Below are 19,561 nucleotides of genomic sequence, written 5' to 3' on the forward strand. Positions count from 1 at the left end.
CCTTTCTGAGGCATTTCCCTATCTCTCTGGACACAATTGTATATTCCATTTTTGAGCTGATTCAACATAGGTTTTCATAGACAAAATCAGCCATCAATGTCTAATACTCCTTAAAAGTCTACCAGAGCACTTGCTTTTAAATGGCATAATTTAATGAAATTTGCATCCAGGAATAGCTAGGTTGGCTAGAGAGGACTTAGCTGAAAATGTTTGAAGATAGGATTCCAGTTTCTGTGTGCTACTTTCAAATTGTGGTTAGGGCACTCTCAGTAAAACTGAGAGATATGGATAGCACTGAGTAGATGTATCATTTAATAATAATATCATCAGAAAATGAATGAATGTAGATGGTGGGCAGAACTGGCTTTAGTACCTGTATTTTTGATCATAACTGTCTGTGGCTGCTGCATTTATGGAGCTCAGTGGTCCAAGGAACTGGTGGAACTGAGCTGCTTTTTATCTTCCTCTGGTCACAGTACTGCACACAAATATTACAGAGAATAGAACATCTTAACTAAAGAAGCCCTCATGCCATGAAAAGAGATGCCAAGGGAATACAGGTGTCTCCAGTACTAGAACTTGGAGTCAATGGATTTTTTTTTTTTTTTAATTTTCATATATGTATTCTGTTTAAATGACATTTTAGGTATCAAAAAGTCTTGGAGAATCAGCTCACTCACCAGACATGAATCTGAATTCCAGCCCCAGGCAGGTCTAAGCATGTAGACCCAGTTAATGATATATTAATTGAGTACAGCTATTGTAATGGAGAAAATCAAGCTGGCTGACACAATTTTAGAATGCTTTCTTTTCTGAGAGCATCAGTGGGAGACAACAGTTTCTTTGTGTAGGAGTTAAAGGCGTGCACCACCAAAGACTGACTAGAACATATCATATCAATGGCAAAGTATCCTATTATTTCAGTACAATAACAACTAGTTTATATGAAGCATAATCGTAACTGTATATAGGGATAATTCTGGCTTGCAGCTTATACAGCCATGACAACAGGGTTTATGCTACTGTGGGATAATGATGTCATAAATTTCCTGGGAAGTAGTGTATAAACAGAGATTAAGGAAGTTCAGAACTACTGATGCTATAATATCCTTTGCAGTTCTGTAGGCTATGACTGTAGAATGTGTATACTTATATATAGTTAGCAGGCCTTGAACAACATGGTATAGGGAAGAGAACTGAGAAAGAATATTTGTTTTGGTTTGTAAAACTGTAAAGCAGACCGTAAGCATGTTGAGATTTCCTATGACTTGTTAAAGTGGAAACTATGATGCTAGTATATCAAGTCAAGAAGAATGTTAATGAATAGAGTTTCATAGTTAATATATGCAGTAGTCATGGCATGCTGGCTATATGCATGTTGTTGACTTTGTTTCACTTTCTCTCACTGGCTGTCTGCCATTCCTATTTTCATCTTATTTTGTGACATATGTCATTGCTCTCTTTTCTCTGATGCCAGTAGACTTTGTTGCTGATGTAAAAAATTGTGGACTCTAATAAGGCTGTCCTTGTGAGTCATAAGTACCTAGGGCGTCCAGGATCAACATCCTTCATTTTATGTGTGGGAATTCAACGCTCTTTTAGGCATCATTAATGTTATCAAGAGAGGGATTTATCATAATCTTGGTTTGGTAAGAGGTTGCTAAATGGAAAACAAAGCAATCTGACATGGCAATACAAGTACATACTTGGAAAGTAAGGAAAGATAGTGTATCTTTTAGGAAAAAAAAAGCAGCGCTGAGGAGAAGGACTTGGGGGCATTGGGTCAGCACGAGCCAGCAATGTGCACTCACAGCTCAGAAAGCCAACTGCATCAATGGAAGCATGACCAGCAGGTTGAGAGAGATGATTCTCCTCCTCTATGCTGCTCTTGTGAAACCATACCTGGAGTACTCTGTTCAGCTGTGGGGCCCCTGGCATAATAAGGATATGGACCTATTCCAACAGGTCCAGAGGGGGGCCGTGGGGATGATTGGAGGACTGGAGTACTTCTCCTGTAAAGACAGGTCAAGAAATTTGGGATTGTTCAGTCTAGAGAAAAGAATGCTTTGGGGAGACTTCACTGCAGCCTTTCAGTATCTACAGGAAGGATGAGGAGGGACTCTTTGTCAAGGAATATAGTGATAGGACAGGGCATAAGGACCTTAAATAAAAGAGCAAAGGTTTGAATTAGACATAAGGAAGAAATTCCTCACTGTGAAAATGGTGAGGCATTGGAACAGGTTGCCGAGAGAAGCTATGGATGACATCACTGGAGATGTGCAGTGCCAGACTGAAAGGGGCCTTGAGCAGTCTGCTCTAGTGGAAGGTGTCCCTGCCCATGGGAGGGGCTTGGAACTGGATGGGCTTTAAGGTCTCTTCCAGCCTAAGCCATTCTGTGATTCTATGTGTGATTCCATGAAAAAAGGATTTGGCAACCAAGAGAAAAAAATAATAAAGCCATAAACTTGCATATAAAGCCATGATCATGGGTGATTCACATGTCTTAATAACCACTAAAGCCTATGAATTCTTTGTATTCCAGTCACGGTTAAAGGAAGATGATGTATGATTTAAAGAGTTCAAATTGTGAGAATACACAGATTTGTACCAACGTTTTATGTACAAAATTGTCCTTTAGTTCACAATATGAAACCATTTTGAACAGATTACTATGCTGTAACAAAATGAGCCAGATGGAATGAGCACCTCTCCTATGAAGAAAGGTTGAGGGAACTGGGCTTGTTTAGTTTGGAGAAGAGAAGGCTCCAGGGAGACCTCATTGTGGCCTTCCAATACTTGAAGGAAGCATATAAAAAGGAGGGGGAACAATTCTTCACGAGGGTGGATAGCGATAGGACAAGGGGGAATGGTCTTAAACTGAGACAGGGGAGATTTACGTTAGATATTAGGAAGAAGTTTTTCACTCAAAGGGTGGTGATGCACTGGAACAGGTTGCCCAGGGAGGTTGTGGATGCCTCGTCCCTGGAGGTGTTCAAGGCCAGGCTGGAGGTGGCTCTGGGCAGCCTGGTCTAGTGGTTGGCAACCCGGTACACAGCAGGGGGTTTGAAACTCGATGATCTTTGAAGTCCTTTTCAACCCAGGCCATTCTATGATTCTATGATTCTATGAAATGCAGGAATCCCAGAGACTGCATTGGATCCTTATCTTTAGTGACAATTTCCCTTCTTGCATATTTATATTCCAAGCATGAATTGCATTTTATGAGACAAACACGTTCTAAGAAATATGCTGTTGATTGTATACAGAAAAACAAATCAACAATAATTAAATGTCATGTTAAGTTTCCTTGAAATGTCAGTGGGGAGTCACAAACATACTTTACAATCCTTTGAAAATAAAAACTGTCTTATATTCTCTCATTTAAATTGTGTTATCAATAGCTGATCTTAATTTTAATTTTTGTATGCTTTGTAAGTAATACATGGTGCTTCCTGTGAATGATGCTGCTGAGTGAGCATCTGCGTACTTTAATCCAAGTTGTATGAACATTAATTCCTGGAAATTTGCTTTCAGTCTTGTTCATTGTTTTAGCCTCAGTAGTTTCACACGGTTGTCTGTGTTGAAAATATGCAGACTCAGAACTAAGTATATATATATTGGGAAGCCAGGTGAGCAGCATATGCTCAGGAGGCCATGTTGGAGATACTTTTCGAGGACAGATGCTGCAGAGGCCACTTCAAGGAAAGTTGACAGTATTAGAAGTTTAGAAGTATGTATCAGGCGCAAACTTTGAGCTCAGTTCCCCTCAATAATCTATTGAGTGCCATGGAAACTCTTCCCATTTCTTTCTTCACATTCAAATTCTGACAAAAAGAAGTCTTACTGCATATCCTAAAATCAATTTTTTAAATGCAATTGGGGAGTGAAAAAGTCAAAAAATATCCACTTGAACTGTATGACTTACATATCCAGCCTTCTAGAGAAGAAACTGACCAAGGACATTTTGTGTCCGGAACAGGATATTTCATGAGTTTTTTTTTTTTTTGCAGCTTGTGATCTTTCAGTTCAGTAGCAAAGATTGTTTTAACTATTTATAAATTGAAAATAATGGTTTTTAATGTATGAATTCCAATTAGTATTGTTCTAGAATCAGAAAGAGTGATTAGATTGTCAAAGTCGTTTTCATGCCTAATAGTGAAAAAGGTAAGATGAGTTTTGGTTTGAATTTTTAATCTCATGCATAGTTTATAAATTCAGTAATACAAAAACTATTTATTTTGTTGTTGCTTTTTTTTCCCCTAGATTTCTAGCACATTTGACTCTATTACACATGTTTCTGTTGACACAAATAATAGTAATAATGATAATGGAAATGGATGACATCATTAGAGAAAGCATTGTGATTTGCAGAACTGTAAGTGAATGCTGAAAGGGAGTGGATGGTAGAATTTTAGACTGAGAAGAATTTAGGACATTTTTAGGAACTTCTGGGAGCATGTCTTTGCAATCTATGTAAAAGTGCTCAGCTCCAATGCTACATTTGTTTCAAATTCACAACCAGGGCAGGTATTTCTCTAACTGCAGCAAGGGATATTTGTTGATACTTTCCGCAATTATTTTTTGCGCAGTTCTAGATACAGAAAGGTAGATAAATCTTGGGAAATATGTGAATGAAAGAGATAAAGATGTGCAACCAGAGAGCGTATGAGTTGTTTTTCATTTTGCAAACTTTGGACTATTATCCTGTTAATTTCAAAGGGAAAAGTATGGATTTTGCTTTCTTATGTTTGGTGATTTTTGTTCTTTTACAGTTTTTGTTTGTTTGTTGTTTGCTGGTTTGTCTTAATATGGAAAACTAAATCTGGATATTGAAAGTTCATTGACAGTGCTATATAAAAGCAAATGAAGCTTTTAAATGTGCGTGCTAATGCTGCTGTGGCTTGTAGGACACAAAACGAATATTTTGAAGGAAGCTTTGCTACAAGAGGACACTGAGAGTCTGTACTAGCTGAGTATTTTCATTCCCTTGGGAACATTCAGAAAAGGCATCCAACCTTAAGTAAGTAAGTTGGTCAGTGTTCTAAGCTTTCTGTTATTTGCAAAAATCAGTTGCCATTGTTCTAGAGAACTGTTCATACCATTTGAATTTTTTTTTTTTGCAACAGTTTTACTAAGAAACTCCAACAGAGCTTCAGTACAAAAAAATACAATTCAACCATTTCAGTATCATTTCTAGTACTTCTTTAAGCAGATTCTCCCCATCCATTAGCACAAAAAAGTTTCAAGTATTGAAGGAAGTCTGATGTACCTGGAGAAATTTTTGAAGCTTGTATAATTTGTACCATGTTTTAAGAACTTTCCCGTCGGTGACTGCCTGAAAATTGTGCTGATTTACTGCAGAAAATTCTCAACTTTCTGTGGTCTGGCTCAGTTTCTAGGTGTTGGCTGGTTCCAAATGACCTGGAGGAGCATGAGATTTGGACAGAATGACAAACATGGTCTTTTGTTGCTGTTCTACTGGCTTCTGCTAGTGATGTTATGAATTATGTTCATTGCATGGTAGACAAATCAGAGAATTTTACAAAATCTATATGAAGAGCATTGATCGTTTCTTGAATCTTAATATTAAATTTCATTAATAGCCTTAAAAGTGGCTCTCCTGATTTTCACCACTTTTATCTTAAAAATTTTGTCAGCAGAACACAAATCTCAGACTCTGAGAGAAGACACCATTTGAAATTTTAAGCTTATTAATTAGGCGGGGAGGATCTTGCTGTACTATTTTTGCAAACAATTCTGTTGAAACTTGTGACATTCCCACATGTAGGAGATGAAAGGAATTACTTTGGGAGGACTATTGCATCATGAATGTAAAATTTAGGAACATGTTAGATGTATCTTTCAGGCAGACTATCTCTCAACTAAGCTGCTGACATAGAAGTATATATGTTCATGGCTAACACACTAAGACAGTAGTTATTTTATTGCATTATGTTGTATTACATTACTGAGTATATTGTCATTTGTTTCACATTGCACACACAATTTTACATTGATGTTCCGCCTTCAACTGCAAACACAGTCAGTACAAAAACAGGAGTTTTGTCAGCTTCTGTCAGAAGGAAATCAGTGGAGCTTTTTCACATATTTTCATGCATGCTGTTAGGAAACTGTTTGTTTTACAAAACATTTTGTTGTACACTGTGGAGTATATGTCTTCTGTGTTTCTACTAAAAATCATATAAAAATTCAATTGATGTGAAATAGTGGAATTTAAAATGTGGCTGTTATGAACATCTAGTAAGATGAATATGAAATTTCAGAACTCTTGTGAGGAGGAACCCAATCTAAGTATAAGATTTCTTTGACAGTGTAGAATTAGGTAGCTCTGAAAGTAATGCCTCCTGTTTATTTCCATGGAAACTAAAACAGATGCTAAGAGCACAATAACACTATTTGATAGAGCAAATATCTCAGCTTCAAAACACTCTTTTCCAGCGTAGTCATTCCCATTAGCTGTGCATTTTTTCCAGCGATCAACAAGAGCCTGCATGCTGCACTTGTAAGAATCTACATGGATGTCCGAAATGTGAGCTGTCTTTTACGTTGCTGTTGCCACTGCTGAAATGCACCACCCACCGCCTCTCTGAGCTCACATCCACTGTTTGGTCTCCATAAACGTTCAGCAAGTGTTGATGAAGGTGCCAATATTTTTGCCTGGAGGAATTCAGTGACACCTCATTGCATCATGTGGACATGCATGTCAGACATCACTGTGTCACACTGCCCCTCTGCTGCCATCTGTTGCACGGCAACAACACATAATGGAATGCTGAGAATGTTCAACCTCTACTGCCATACCACTAACTTCTGCCTCTGACATTATGGTCCAGCATCATAAAATAGGAGGCATTACTTTCAGAGCAGATGTCATATTAAGTTAATATTATTTACAAGAGAAAAAAAACAGTAAAAAAATATTATTTTTAACACAGTTTGTTTATATTTTAAAGTAAAGTGGGAAAAGAAATGTGCAGGTCGAAACTCCATTCTTGTCTATAAAACAATACTATGACAATTCTTAGCCACCGGAGAGATCTTACTGCATTGCACTAACAGTGCTATTCAAATATTTATTCATGGGCACAGGAATTAATTTTCATGAAGTGAAAATACTTTCATACGTATATTCTCTTCTTCATTCCCTGCTCTACTGGCAGTTCCCAGAGGGCTATTTCCTGTCACCAAACTGCATTGTAGAAAAAAAATGGCTGCATATCTGACTACAATAGCTAGAAGTAACATTTCCAAAATCACAAAAATGAATTGCTTTCGGAAACTTGTTTAACTTACTGATAGTTTTCATAACACAGTGTAAAAAATACATATTTTCTACCTTCATATATTTTTAATAAGAGCAAAAGTATGAAATTCACTACATAATTAGATCATATGTATTAAAAGAAGAAAATGTGGACAAACTAGAAAGGACTAATGGACAAAAGTAGGAAAAGTGTTTTTCTTACATTTGGAATTTGATTTAACTGCATCCATGCCAATATTAATGAAGCAGAGTGAAGTTTTTCATAAGCAGATTCTGTTTCTTCTGGCTGAACAATTGAATATTTATTATAAATAAATAAATAAATAAATAAACAATATAAAGCTTACATCTTTAAAAATAAAGTATGTTTCCTCCTTATTTATTTGTTTCAATAGTTTCTACATTCCCACGTCTGCTTTAAGGTTTTGGAACCATGAAATAAGGTATCTTGGCTGGTATGGTTCATAAACATGTTTTTCAGTGTTTTAAAGTTCATCTTTTTTTATTATTATTATAATCTTTTTTTTCCTGCTTCTAACTTTTTTTTCTGCTTCTAAACTTTTACTTATTCAGTATATCACTATGAATCTACTTGATTTCTGTGCTTGATTCTACTTCACCACTCACCTCGTGTGTATTATTTACAATCTGGATATTAAAAACTACAAAATGGGGAAAGCAAAACAACAGCTGTTTTGTGTTGATGCAGATTTTTAGCTAAGGTTAAAGAATACTAAATCAGGTCTATTATATGAAACTTGTTACCTTCACAAGCAAGAATTATAAAAAAAATTTACATGTGGGACTTAAAATAGTACAATACAGTATGGTTACATTTTTCTTTTGTAAATGACTTCCTCTATCTGACTAAATTTATTTGGGCATCCCTAGGTCCTGTGTAATCCTGAGCTGACTAGACATATTTTCAAATGAGTCTGGACTCCTGCTGAGGAATCTGGATTTCGTGGCCCAAATTAACTGCTTCCAAACTCAGGTCCTGCTAAGACCGTAACTCGTACAGCTGTGATACTATGCTCTGGCACAAATTTTGCCAATCGTGCTACAAGGATATCATGTCACGATTTCTGAGTTTGACAACTGCTCCGAACAAAAATTTCAGACTAAATTTTCCTCTTATAATGAATCTGTGAGGGGAAGAAAAAAGACATACACAAAAAACTAACCTGATTACTTTGTTATATTCAGTAAAATCAAATAATAAAACAAACACCTGAATAAATAAACAATCCTAATCAGTGTTATTTCGTGTATCCTCCACAAAACAAAATACTTGCCTGCAAATCAGTTCAGAGAGGGATTTTCAGTAGTCCCTTCCTGCATCAGGTGAGCCCTTCCCTAGAGCTGCCCTACCTTTGGAGCTCCTGGTTCTCATTAGTGTCTCAAGCGTTAACCTTCAGTCTTCCCAAGTGACTCACACCCTGAGCATGAGTAGATGTTTTATGGATCTGAATGTCATTCCTCATGTCTCCTAACTAAGATACTGAAATGAGTGGTAACATTTGGCTGGCCACAGTAAATGCCCATAAGTGAGCTGGATCTTAAAACTTGTGTTGTGGCTCACGAGGAAACATAGGGAGGTAGGCTGACTAATTCAGACCTCAAAGCTTACTCTTTGGAGAGCAGGTTACAGAAATAATCTTTCCTCACATCCCCCTCTTTTGCACCCTCCATGCCCACTTTCTTCCTATGGGTTTAATCCCTTCCCAGATCGCCAGTGCATGGAGAGAGATGGATATAGAGGGTAACTACACAACACGGTGTTGGACAGAGCTTTTCCCACTCCCACACCCATATTGTGTGGGTTTTGATCTCTTCCATAGCAGGCAGGGTATTTCTCAGAGTGAAGAAAGGACTACAGTGATACTGACTGCTGTTTCTTAGAAGTCTATATTAATTGCAGAATAAGCAAAGTAAACTATTAAGGAGGCTGGATTTGCTTTTATATTCCTGAATAATCTTCATGCATCATGTGGACTCCTGCTATAATTATGTAAGAAGACAGTACAGCCTTCCTTTCCTCTCTTTTCCTTAATCCTAACGTCTAGCTGGATTTTGCACATGGGACTTGTGGTAACCCACTCAAGGATTATGTGGCTCTTACAGCGATTTGTCAGTTGGATTTGTCCTGCTGGGCATTTTGAATAGAGATGAGCCACTTGTCTGCTTCATTTTCACTTATGTTATCGGTAAGAGTTTGGTAGGAGAACTTACAGAGTTACATTTCAGATACTACAGGACACTCTGGAGTGTCTTATTCACTGATGTTTGACCTGGAGCTGTTGGCTAGAAATCTTCAGTGCAGCAACAGAATTCTTGATGCTCTATAAACCGTATTTACTTATTAACAAATAAGAAATATTTGGTATCAAATTTTTTCTTCTCTAACTCTCCTCTTACCTTGTTCATAAGGGCTGTGTGTACTATATAAGAAAGAACTTTCCTTTTTATGAAATATTTTAATATTTTAGTCACTTCAGTTTTGATCTTGCATTCCTCTGCTCTACAGACCTGTAAGGGTTGTCAGGCAATGTCTACTCAGCTGCCAGTGTTTTCATTAACTCATCTAGTACTGGTATGTACAAATTCAACTGCTCGGCTATTGAAAGAAATTAAATCTTGTTATTTCTGTACTTAGATATGAATTAATTCAGTTCAGTTTGTTTTCTCTTGGTAGTTCAAAGTGTGACTGGAAGCGCTCAAAACAACTCAGTGCAGGCAGCAAATCCTGAAATACTGAACTTTCTGAGGGTGCACTGCAGCCTGTGACATAGGTGATGGTATAGCAGCTGTGCTGCAAGCAATTCCTAAACTGATTTAAAGCTGAGAGTAAGCTACAGTCACACTTCAGACTGCAGTGTAGATTAGTTTTGCAACCTGTATTTATACATTAGGAATACAGCCAAAAGTAATCTGAGGATGGGTTGCAAATTGGAGAATTAGTGTCAGTTGTCTAAAAGTTAGGTACTTAATTTCAACACATCAGACAAATTCCTCTTTACTTCAAAAGAATGTCTGGATGAGATGAAAAAAGGTGGGACAGATGAGTTTAATTCTGAGTAGGACTTCATATCCTACATAAAAATAATAACTTTCTATATTTTAATTCATAATGTAGTTTTCATTTTTGGCTAACTCTTCTAAGTGTAAATAATTCACACAATATTTAAATTCATGACATATATCAGGAAATAAAAGACCTAAACGTAACTGATTTTATGAGAGTTGCTCCAAAAATATTGCCTGCTGTGTTATGATGTTGGCCCACGAAATCAGAGGCAGATGCTTGTGGCATGGCAGTAGAGGTTGAACTTTCTCACCAGTATCCCATTACATCATGTTGCCATGCAGCAGATGGCAGCAGAGGGGCAGTGTGACACAATGGTGTCTGACGTGGAAGTGTGTATGAAACAAAGGTATGCCACTGTATTCCTCCGTGTGGAAAAAATGGCACCCACTGACATTCACTGACTCTTGATGAATGTTTATGGAGGCTGAACATTGGATGGGAGCATGGTGAGGTGGAGGGTGGTGCGTTTCAGCGGTGGTGAGAGTGGCAGTGGGTCACCTCTGCTGGTACAGACTGTTATAAGCACAGCATGCAGGCTCTTGTTGATTGCTGGGAAAAATGCATAGCTAATAGTGGTGACTATTTGAAAAAAAAAAACAAAACATTTTATAGCTGAGGATTTTCTCTATCAAATAATGTTATTATGCTCTTTGTATCTGTTGTAATTTCTTTGGAAAAAAAATAGGAAGTATTATTTTTGGAGCAACCTATATAATAATTTAAGAAAACAATTCCTCTACTAAGATCCTGAATTGGGTGGGAATGTCTAATTGTACTTAATGTAGTATAAATGGAAATGTTTGTTATTTCCTAATTTTAATAGTATTTCTTCAAGTGGATGTAAAATTTGAATTATGCAAAACATTTTTGTTGGCTTTCTTATTTCTTGACCAGTTTTCTTTTTGAATTATCAGAAATAGGGAAATAATTGTGATAGTTTGTGGTGGATGCATAGATTTCATTTTTACGAGAGACTCTTGCTTAATTAACTGCATTCTCTAAGAGTGGTGAAGCAGCTTGTTGTATGTCCATTCATTTCTTGAGGGATCCTGGACAAAATATTCTGCAGTTTAATTGATATCAGTGACATGTGTTTGGTAAATTCACTTTGGTTCAACATGAACTCAGTTGCAAAGCTAGTTAAAAGATAAATGTTTTAAAATATGTTATTTTTACTTCAGATAGTTCTCTGATTTCACACTAATCTGGGAACGTTTTTGTATGCTGCTAATTTCATATACAGATTGAAATACGCAGAAATGAAGAAGCCACATTTTCATCAGCTTTTAATGAACTCATTTTTGAAAAACTGGGAAGGGAATTCTTAAGAACATTTCAGAGAAAATGAGAGTGCGATTGTTACCAAGGAAAGACATCAGGCAGTAATGACTAACGCTGTCCTGATTGAGGGACTCTGCCCAGGGCAGTAGGGTTACGTCAGGATGGCTGCCAGCTGCTTGGCATGCTATTGGAGCAGCTGGATCAACACTCTGCCATTAGTGACTAGAATCCTGTGGGCCGGCATTGCGGTCCCTTCTCCCCTACAGGCCTTTCCTGCCACCATACCCTGCTGGAGGAAAGCCCTGTTGTAGGGAAAGCTGTCTGGAGGGAGCCTTGGCAATCCAGATTGTTTCTTCCTCCTTACTTCTGGTTGACATTTTGGTGCAATAAATCTGTCACCATTCCTAAGTCCTAAACAGATTTAAATGTAATACTTTATTAACGTCCTGCATGGTTGATTGGGTATAGACCTCTTTCCTGGCTTCAAAATGAGTTCCAAACAGCAGCTAAAATACACAGATAAGTCAGTCTCTTATTGTGTGTAATGACACATATCAGAAAAACAATTCACCAGTACATGCAAGGAAAGTATGTTTTAAGTGATGAACGAATGATTAACCATAAAAATTGCAAAATAGCAATATTTTTGAGGGCAACATTAACTCACACATGAAATGGAGCATCCAATAAAGCGAAGAGAGAAGGAATCTCAGAATACCTTTTCTGTTCTCCTCAATAATCATCAAAAAAGAGTGAATAAAGTTGCTTAATACAATCATTGTGATATGCCGTTACGTTACCTTATTTTTCTAGTCAATCTGTTGACAGAAGAATATTTTCAAGCCTGAAAAAGCCCAGATAGTGAATACAATGTATCAAAGATTTCCAAGCAATGAAGCAGAAAAATACATTTGCACTAGTAAACTGGTTTGCTGAAATTAATCCTGTTCTTTTGAAAACAGGTTCTTTAATTTCATTCTGTATTTCAATAATAATTTTGAGCACAGGAACTAAACAGACCCCAGATTACTCTCAAACATGGATTGGATTAAAAAACGAATCTTCCTTCAAAATCAGATGTGTTTGGGGCGAGAAGCGCTAACATGACTATGATCAACGTGAATGCAAGGGAGAAGCAAAATTAAATGGATCTAGACATGTCATGAAAGGCAGTGTGGACAAGATGGGGCAAGATTCGGCCCTGTGGAACATCTAATAGTTAGGTACAAAAAATTAATGGTTTTAAAATCAGGCCATGTAAATCCTTTTAGAAACAGGGAAGCTACTTGACTATACTGCATTCTCCATTCATTTTATTTTATTGACAAATAGCTTTTTATTTGGATGTGAATCACGGTTACTGATAACAGAAATGAATAAGCTAATATTTTTTAATTAATTGTAATGGCTTTTTGTTTGTTTTGTCTAATCTAATCCAGTTTTAATGTAACACGGTTTTGATGTAGAGATTTCTCTGGCTATAGGAAGGAAAGATATGCAATTTGTGTCATAAATGTGAGTTGGCCCAGCTGGACAAATGATGGGTCAGCAAGTAAAATTTCACCGTAATACCGATTTGGTAGCCAGCTTCTGACACACACACATGCACACACACACACACACACACACGCACATGCACACACACACACACACACACACACACACAGAAAAGAGAAAACTAATAGCTGTGCACTGCATATAAGCATATTGCATACATATCTATAGGTATGGTTATACGGATTTTTAAGCACCAGGTGGTATTTACAATTGGAATTTTTATAGTTTTTTACTCTATGGTTCATCTTCAGAGTCACTGTACCCACTGGATAAAGAAATATAATTTCTATCTAATTTTATACATGTAATTTAATCTTGTTGCCATGTTAACAAAGCCATCTGATGTTCTAAACCAAAATTATGTTAAATAATTTTGACCACTTGTTTAATTTTATCTATATACACATAGTGGTAAGGCAGCCATTAATAACATCGATATCATAGATATTTGTTGTCAGTTCATAATGATTTCATAAAATAAACATCTTTTCTTATTACTAATTCTTTCTGTGCAAGAAATACTAAAAAGAATCCCTTTTAACAGAGTTAGAGGATCCTGTCAGGAGTACTTTTTTCTCTTTGTGTGTTAAAACCTGTATAAACTAAGGACTTTACAGACAGTATATTAGTAGATAGGTAAATTCAGGCTTTCATCCTCTTCTCTTTGTTTTTCAAAGGAATATCAGCAGCCGCTATGTAAAATCAGCAGCATACAAGCTAAACAGAAGTAGCAGATGGGTGAATTTCACACAATCTATTCAAAATTAATATGGATGGCTGTGGGGGTAAAGAGAGGGAAGTGTGGGAAATTAGAATGTTTTGTTAGTATAAAATGATGGAGTTGAAAAACATTAGCTGTTTTACAGGAATAGAAAATGGGAAGAGATTAAGGCTTAAAAGAGATGATCTGAATTGTAGCTTTTACCTACTTTTGCAGATGGGAGAGAAAAAAATTCTTTGCTGCTACTATTTTTTCCTTTTTTCTGTATTAAGAATAAAAGCATGGAAAACAAATTCAAGCTCGCCTTACATTGCTGTGTAAGAAAGACATAATAGACAATTATTGGGTTTAAAATATTTTTTTAACAAATGCTGATAGAGAGAAAATTAGCCTTATGTGGTTATCATGTATTTTACAAAGTCTTCTGCCATGTGAAAAAGGCTTGATAACTTACTGTTGATAATAATAACAGCTGTCACTCAACTAGTTTGAGCAGCATACATAAAGCACACACCAAGAGACAGGATTTTGCCGTATTTGACAACTGAAATCAGAGCAGCTGAATTTACACTTTGGCAAAATTGTCCGTGTGGTCTAGGGTTTACAAATAACATTTTGTGACTGTTAAGACTGAGGTTCTTTCTTATGCATATGGCAGTTTCCACAATCTGGATGTATTTGTATATAATGAGTAATGAACTGTTGCAGGTAATACAACTGCACAGTATAATACATCTAGGGAAAGACTGTGTAAACTGCAATAGTGTGGAGAAGAGAGAATATGCGCACTTTGTGGATATCATTATTGAATATTTAGAAGTAGGAAATGGATCATTTGGAGAATGCATAGCTAAGTGTTTCTATCACAATAACCATGATGTAATATTTGAGTATTGTGGTGCACAGTCTATTAACTAGACAAGTAGCATTCGTCAGGGGTTGGTGCTGGGTCCAGCGCTATTCAACATCTTTGTAGGCAATATGGACAGTGGGATAGAGTGCACCCTCAGCAAGTTTGCAGACAACACCAAGCTGAGTGATGCAGTTGACATGCTAGAGGGAAGGGATGCTATCCAGAGGGACCTGGACAGGCTTGAGAGGTGCACCCATGCCAACCTCATGAAGTTCAACAAGACCAAGTGCAAGGTCCCGCATCTGGGTTGGGGCAATCTCATGCACAAATAGAGGTTGGGCGGAGAATGGCTTGAGAGCAACTCTGAGGAGAAGGATTTGGAAGTGTTGATCGATGGAAGACTCAACGTGAGCAGGCAGTGTGTGCTTGCAGCCCAGAAGGCCAGCTGTATCCTGGCTGTATCAAGAAGAGCATGACCAGTGGGTCGAGGGAGATGAGAGGGGTGCCCCTCCACTTTGCTCTCGTGAGACCCCACCTGGAGTACTGTGTCCAATTCAGGGGTCCCCCAACACAAGAAGGACATGGAGCTGTTGGAATAGGTCCAGAGGAGTGTCACAAAGATGATAAGAGGGCTGGAGCCCCTCCCCTATGAGGACAGACTGAAAGAGCTAGGAATCTTCAGCCCAGAGAAGAGAAGGCTCCGGGAGGACCTTACAGTGACCTTCCAGTACCTGAAGGGGGGCCTACAGGAAAGCCGGGGAGGGGCTTTCTAAGAGCATGTAGCAACAGGATGAGGGGAAATGGTTTTAAACTGGAAGAGGGTAGATTTAGACTAGATATTAGGAAGAAATTCTTTACTGTGAGGGTGGTAAGACACTGGAACAGGTTGCCCAGAGAGGTTGTGAATGCTCTCTCTCTGGAAGCATTCAAGGCCAGGCTGGATGGGGCTTTGAGCAACTTGGTCTAGAGGGAGGTGTCCCTGCCTAGAGCAGGGGAGTTCGAACTAGATGATCTTAAAGGCTCCTTCCAACCCATTCTATGGTTTTATGACTCTACGAACTATTTTGCATCTCTACTTCCTGTACCTGGAGTGAAAGAATAAACTTATAGTTTATCTTAATTCATAGGATTAAAAAATAAGGGCACTTCCAAATACTAATAGCTTCTCAGAAGTGAATGGACAGACTTTTAAACAAGATTTCTTCATGCAGCAGCTTTTCTCTTTCACTTTGAGCTTAGCTGAGATTTGGGATAAATTACCAAATTGTCTCTGGTGCTGTGACTAGAAAATTAATAATAGTTACTAGAGTCTGTATGAATTAATGTCAGAGTTTTATACTTTTTTCATATGAACAAAAAGTTGGCTAAAGTTGTGCATATTGTGATATTTGTGTGTACATTTAGTATATTGTTCAGAAATGTGAAATTTTTTTTTTTACTTTTCTTGTATAAGTTGCCACCATTGCTAACATGAATTATAATGAATAGATTCCCTAAGTAAAGGAGTGTGCTTGCCTTCAATCTTGTTTGATTTTTTTTTTTTGTGATGTAATGAGGTATTGATGTATTGTGTGGCAACCAGGCACAGACTCGGAAGTGAACAATCCAAATCATTTATTACAGGTTCTAACATCCCTTATATATATTCACAAATTCCCTTTTTTTTAGCTTTCCCATTCACCTTTACATGTCAACAAAGCATTCCACAAACACTCCTTAATTGTGCATGCAGGCCCTTGTCCAGTCAGAGCCATGTTCCTTTTGCTTTTCTCTTCTTGGAGATGTCCTTGGTTCTCAGCTTTGCTTTCTCATGCTGTTTATCTTGCTCCACAGCTTCTGCTCTGAATAGTCTTTCTTGTATTCCAATAATATTGAATCTCTTTATATAAGAACTCTGATATTATTTCTTCATCAATTAGCCACTCATGCATCTATGAGCTGTTGTTTTCAGAATTTCACTTTGCCATGTTCCTGATACCTTGAACTCTTTACAAGAATGCATGTGAATAAGAAACATATGTTTTATTAACCTGTGTGAGAATATGTGTAGAAGAGATAAAATCATTGTGCAATAGGACACTATGATGAGAGTGTCTTCTCGCCTCTAAATACTGACGTGGAATTGTTTCACATATCTGTTAAGTATACTACAACAGAACACATTTCAGAAATTTGCAGCATCATTCAGGTGGGAAGACTTTGACATGTCTAAAAATAAAAGCAGAATTGAGAAGTGAAGACCTGTGAAAATGGAAATCCTGTCAAAGAGATACCTGAAGTTTTCTGCATAGGTTAAATGCATGTTAAAGCTCTGAGTAAAAACCAGAACCTTACTGACTAAAACCAGGCTTCATAGCTCATTAAAGTAAGGTTACTATTCAGATTCCTAAGTTAAATGTATACTCTAAAATATTTCCTCTATGATGTTCAAAATTATAAAAGCTGATGTACGTTACACAGGAAGCATTTGACTTAGGAAATCTATGCAGGATGGACTTGGCAAAATCAGTCTGACGATGTATTTAATCAGGTGCTATGAGGTGAAAAGTCCATGTGTAAGTTATTTGTTCTGTTTGATATTGGGCAATTGCTACATGTATCTGACAGACTTAAAAATTATATTCTAAATTTAAGGTTTGGTTGCCTTCACTTTTGTATTGTGTATCTATATTTTGCTGCAAAGTCAATAAGAAGTGACATGAAAAAATATTGCACCTGTCACAGGGTTCATAATGGAATGTCATTAAATACAGTTTTTCATTCAGTCAGAAAGAGATCTTATGAATAAATGGACAGCTATCCTACAGAGTGGACTAGATTTTTACATTTAAATGACACTGTTGTTATTAATGAGGAATTATATAAACCTGACAGAAGTCTCCTTTTAAAAGAATATGTAACTTAGGCACATAGGTGGACTTCCTCCTCAAATATTTAGAAGAAATAAAAATAAATTTTAGAAAAAATCAAAAGTCTAAATCTGAGTAAAAGAATAAGAGTAGCACTGAGATTTCAAACACTCTTGGAGCTTCGTATTCAATGCTATAGAGGACTACATTCAGGGACCATGAAATGTTAAAGAGCTCTGAGGGCACACAGACATTGTTAATCATATTTCCTTATAGTAATTAAGTGAGATAGTAGTGAGTCTCAGTGCCTTTGTGACACCTCCCTGTGTATTTGCTTCAGTTGCCACATATTGCTGAGGAGGTGAGCTGTAAATCCAGAATACTTCTCAAGGTTGAAACTGTGGACATGAGAATGTGCTTATGCTATTCATTGCAGGGTGCCAAGTATCAGCACTGCTTCAGAGAGCTTACTAATTTATTTTGTAAGAAAAAACGGAAAGAGGACCTGCATCCAGGACAGATGCCAGAAACAAAACAAAACAAAACAAAAAACAGGAAATCTTCCAATATGCTAGCATCAAAGGATATTTCACAATATATTATATATTAGCTGAGGGACATGAGACTTAACCTCAATGGTCTGCTGAGTAGCTGGCTTGGACAGTTTTGCCACAATTATATAGTCATTCTGTTGATTTACCTGTGTCCTCTAATTTTGGTGAGAAAAGCTGCATTTGTTTTCCCATGGTACTGCAAAGTTGTTTTGTCTTTTGTCCTCAGAAACTTTGCACAATACATGGAGCTATCGTTCACTGCTGTATTATTAGTGGTGTGGGTGAGTGGAATAGCCAAATGGGACTCAAATAAGTTACTAACTTGATCGTTCAATAAATAAATAAATAAATCTGACTTGTGAAGTTTAGAATGAATTTATATATATATATATTCTAATAGAATGCCCAGTCATAAAACCAGCTCAGATATAATTTTCAATTCCATTTTCAATATGTGTCCATTTAATGCTGCAGATAATTCGGGCCTTCTTGCCAGCACCACAAGCAAGCCATCTTCAGACATCTGAATGTTTCCTGAACTTTTCATTGTTTGAAGTAGATAGTGTACTTAGTGTTCGTGTACACTGTTTGCAATGAAATTCTGGAGCAGTTGTGGAGATATCAAAGTTCAAGAAGTCTTGAAACTTAGCTATCTAGAGATTTGGAAAGACATTTGGAATGGCACTGGAAACAAAGAAACAAAAGTACAAGAGAGGCATGGACCTGTTGGAATGCATCCAGGGGAGGGCCACAAAAGAGATCCAATACCTCCCCTTATGAGGACAAGCTGAGAGAGACGGGGCTGTTAAGCCTGGAGAAGAGAAGGCTCCGAGGTGACCTGATAGCAGCCTTTCAGTATCTAAAGAGGAGCTACAGGAAAGAAGGGGACAGAATCTTTAGCAGGGTCTGTGGTGACAGAACAAGGGGAAATGGTTTCAAGCTAAAAGAGGGATAGATTGGATATAAGGAAGTTTTTTACGATTAGGATGATGAGGCACTGGAACAAGTTGTCCAGAGAAGTGGTTGATGCCCCGTCCTTGGAGACACTCAAGGCCAGGCTGGATGGAGCTCTGAGAAATCTGATCAAGCTGTGGGTGTCCCTGTTCACTGCAGGGAAGTTGGACTAGATGACCTTTAAGGTCCCTTCCAACTCAAAAGATTCTGTGGTTCTATAAGAAGTTTCCAGACAGGTTTTTATATAATATAAAGTAAGGAAATACTCTACTATAGAGTTAAATGCCTATTATACCACAGTAAGGTACTTTTTGTTTCATAACACTGATGTTCTTCCTAAAATTAATTTTATGGGCAAGCTATTCTTATGGATAAAAATTGCATCATTATTCACCTGGTTTTATATCGGTTATTTCACC

At 37.3% G+C, this 19,561-nt stretch overlaps 1 protein-coding gene across 1 annotated transcript in view; it reads left to right on the forward strand.

Moving 5' to 3' along the window:
• FAM155A (family with sequence similarity 155 member A) overlaps positions 1-19,561 on the forward strand; it is a 454,487-nt gene that overhangs the window by 97,777 nt on the left and 337,149 nt on the right. The window lies entirely within an intron of this gene.

Source organism: Numida meleagris, chromosome 1, assembly GCF_002078875.1.
Source record: "Numida meleagris isolate 19003 breed g44 Domestic line chromosome 1, NumMel1.0, whole genome shotgun sequence".
NCBI classification, from domain to species: domain Eukaryota; kingdom Metazoa; phylum Chordata; class Aves; order Galliformes; family Numididae; genus Numida; species Numida meleagris.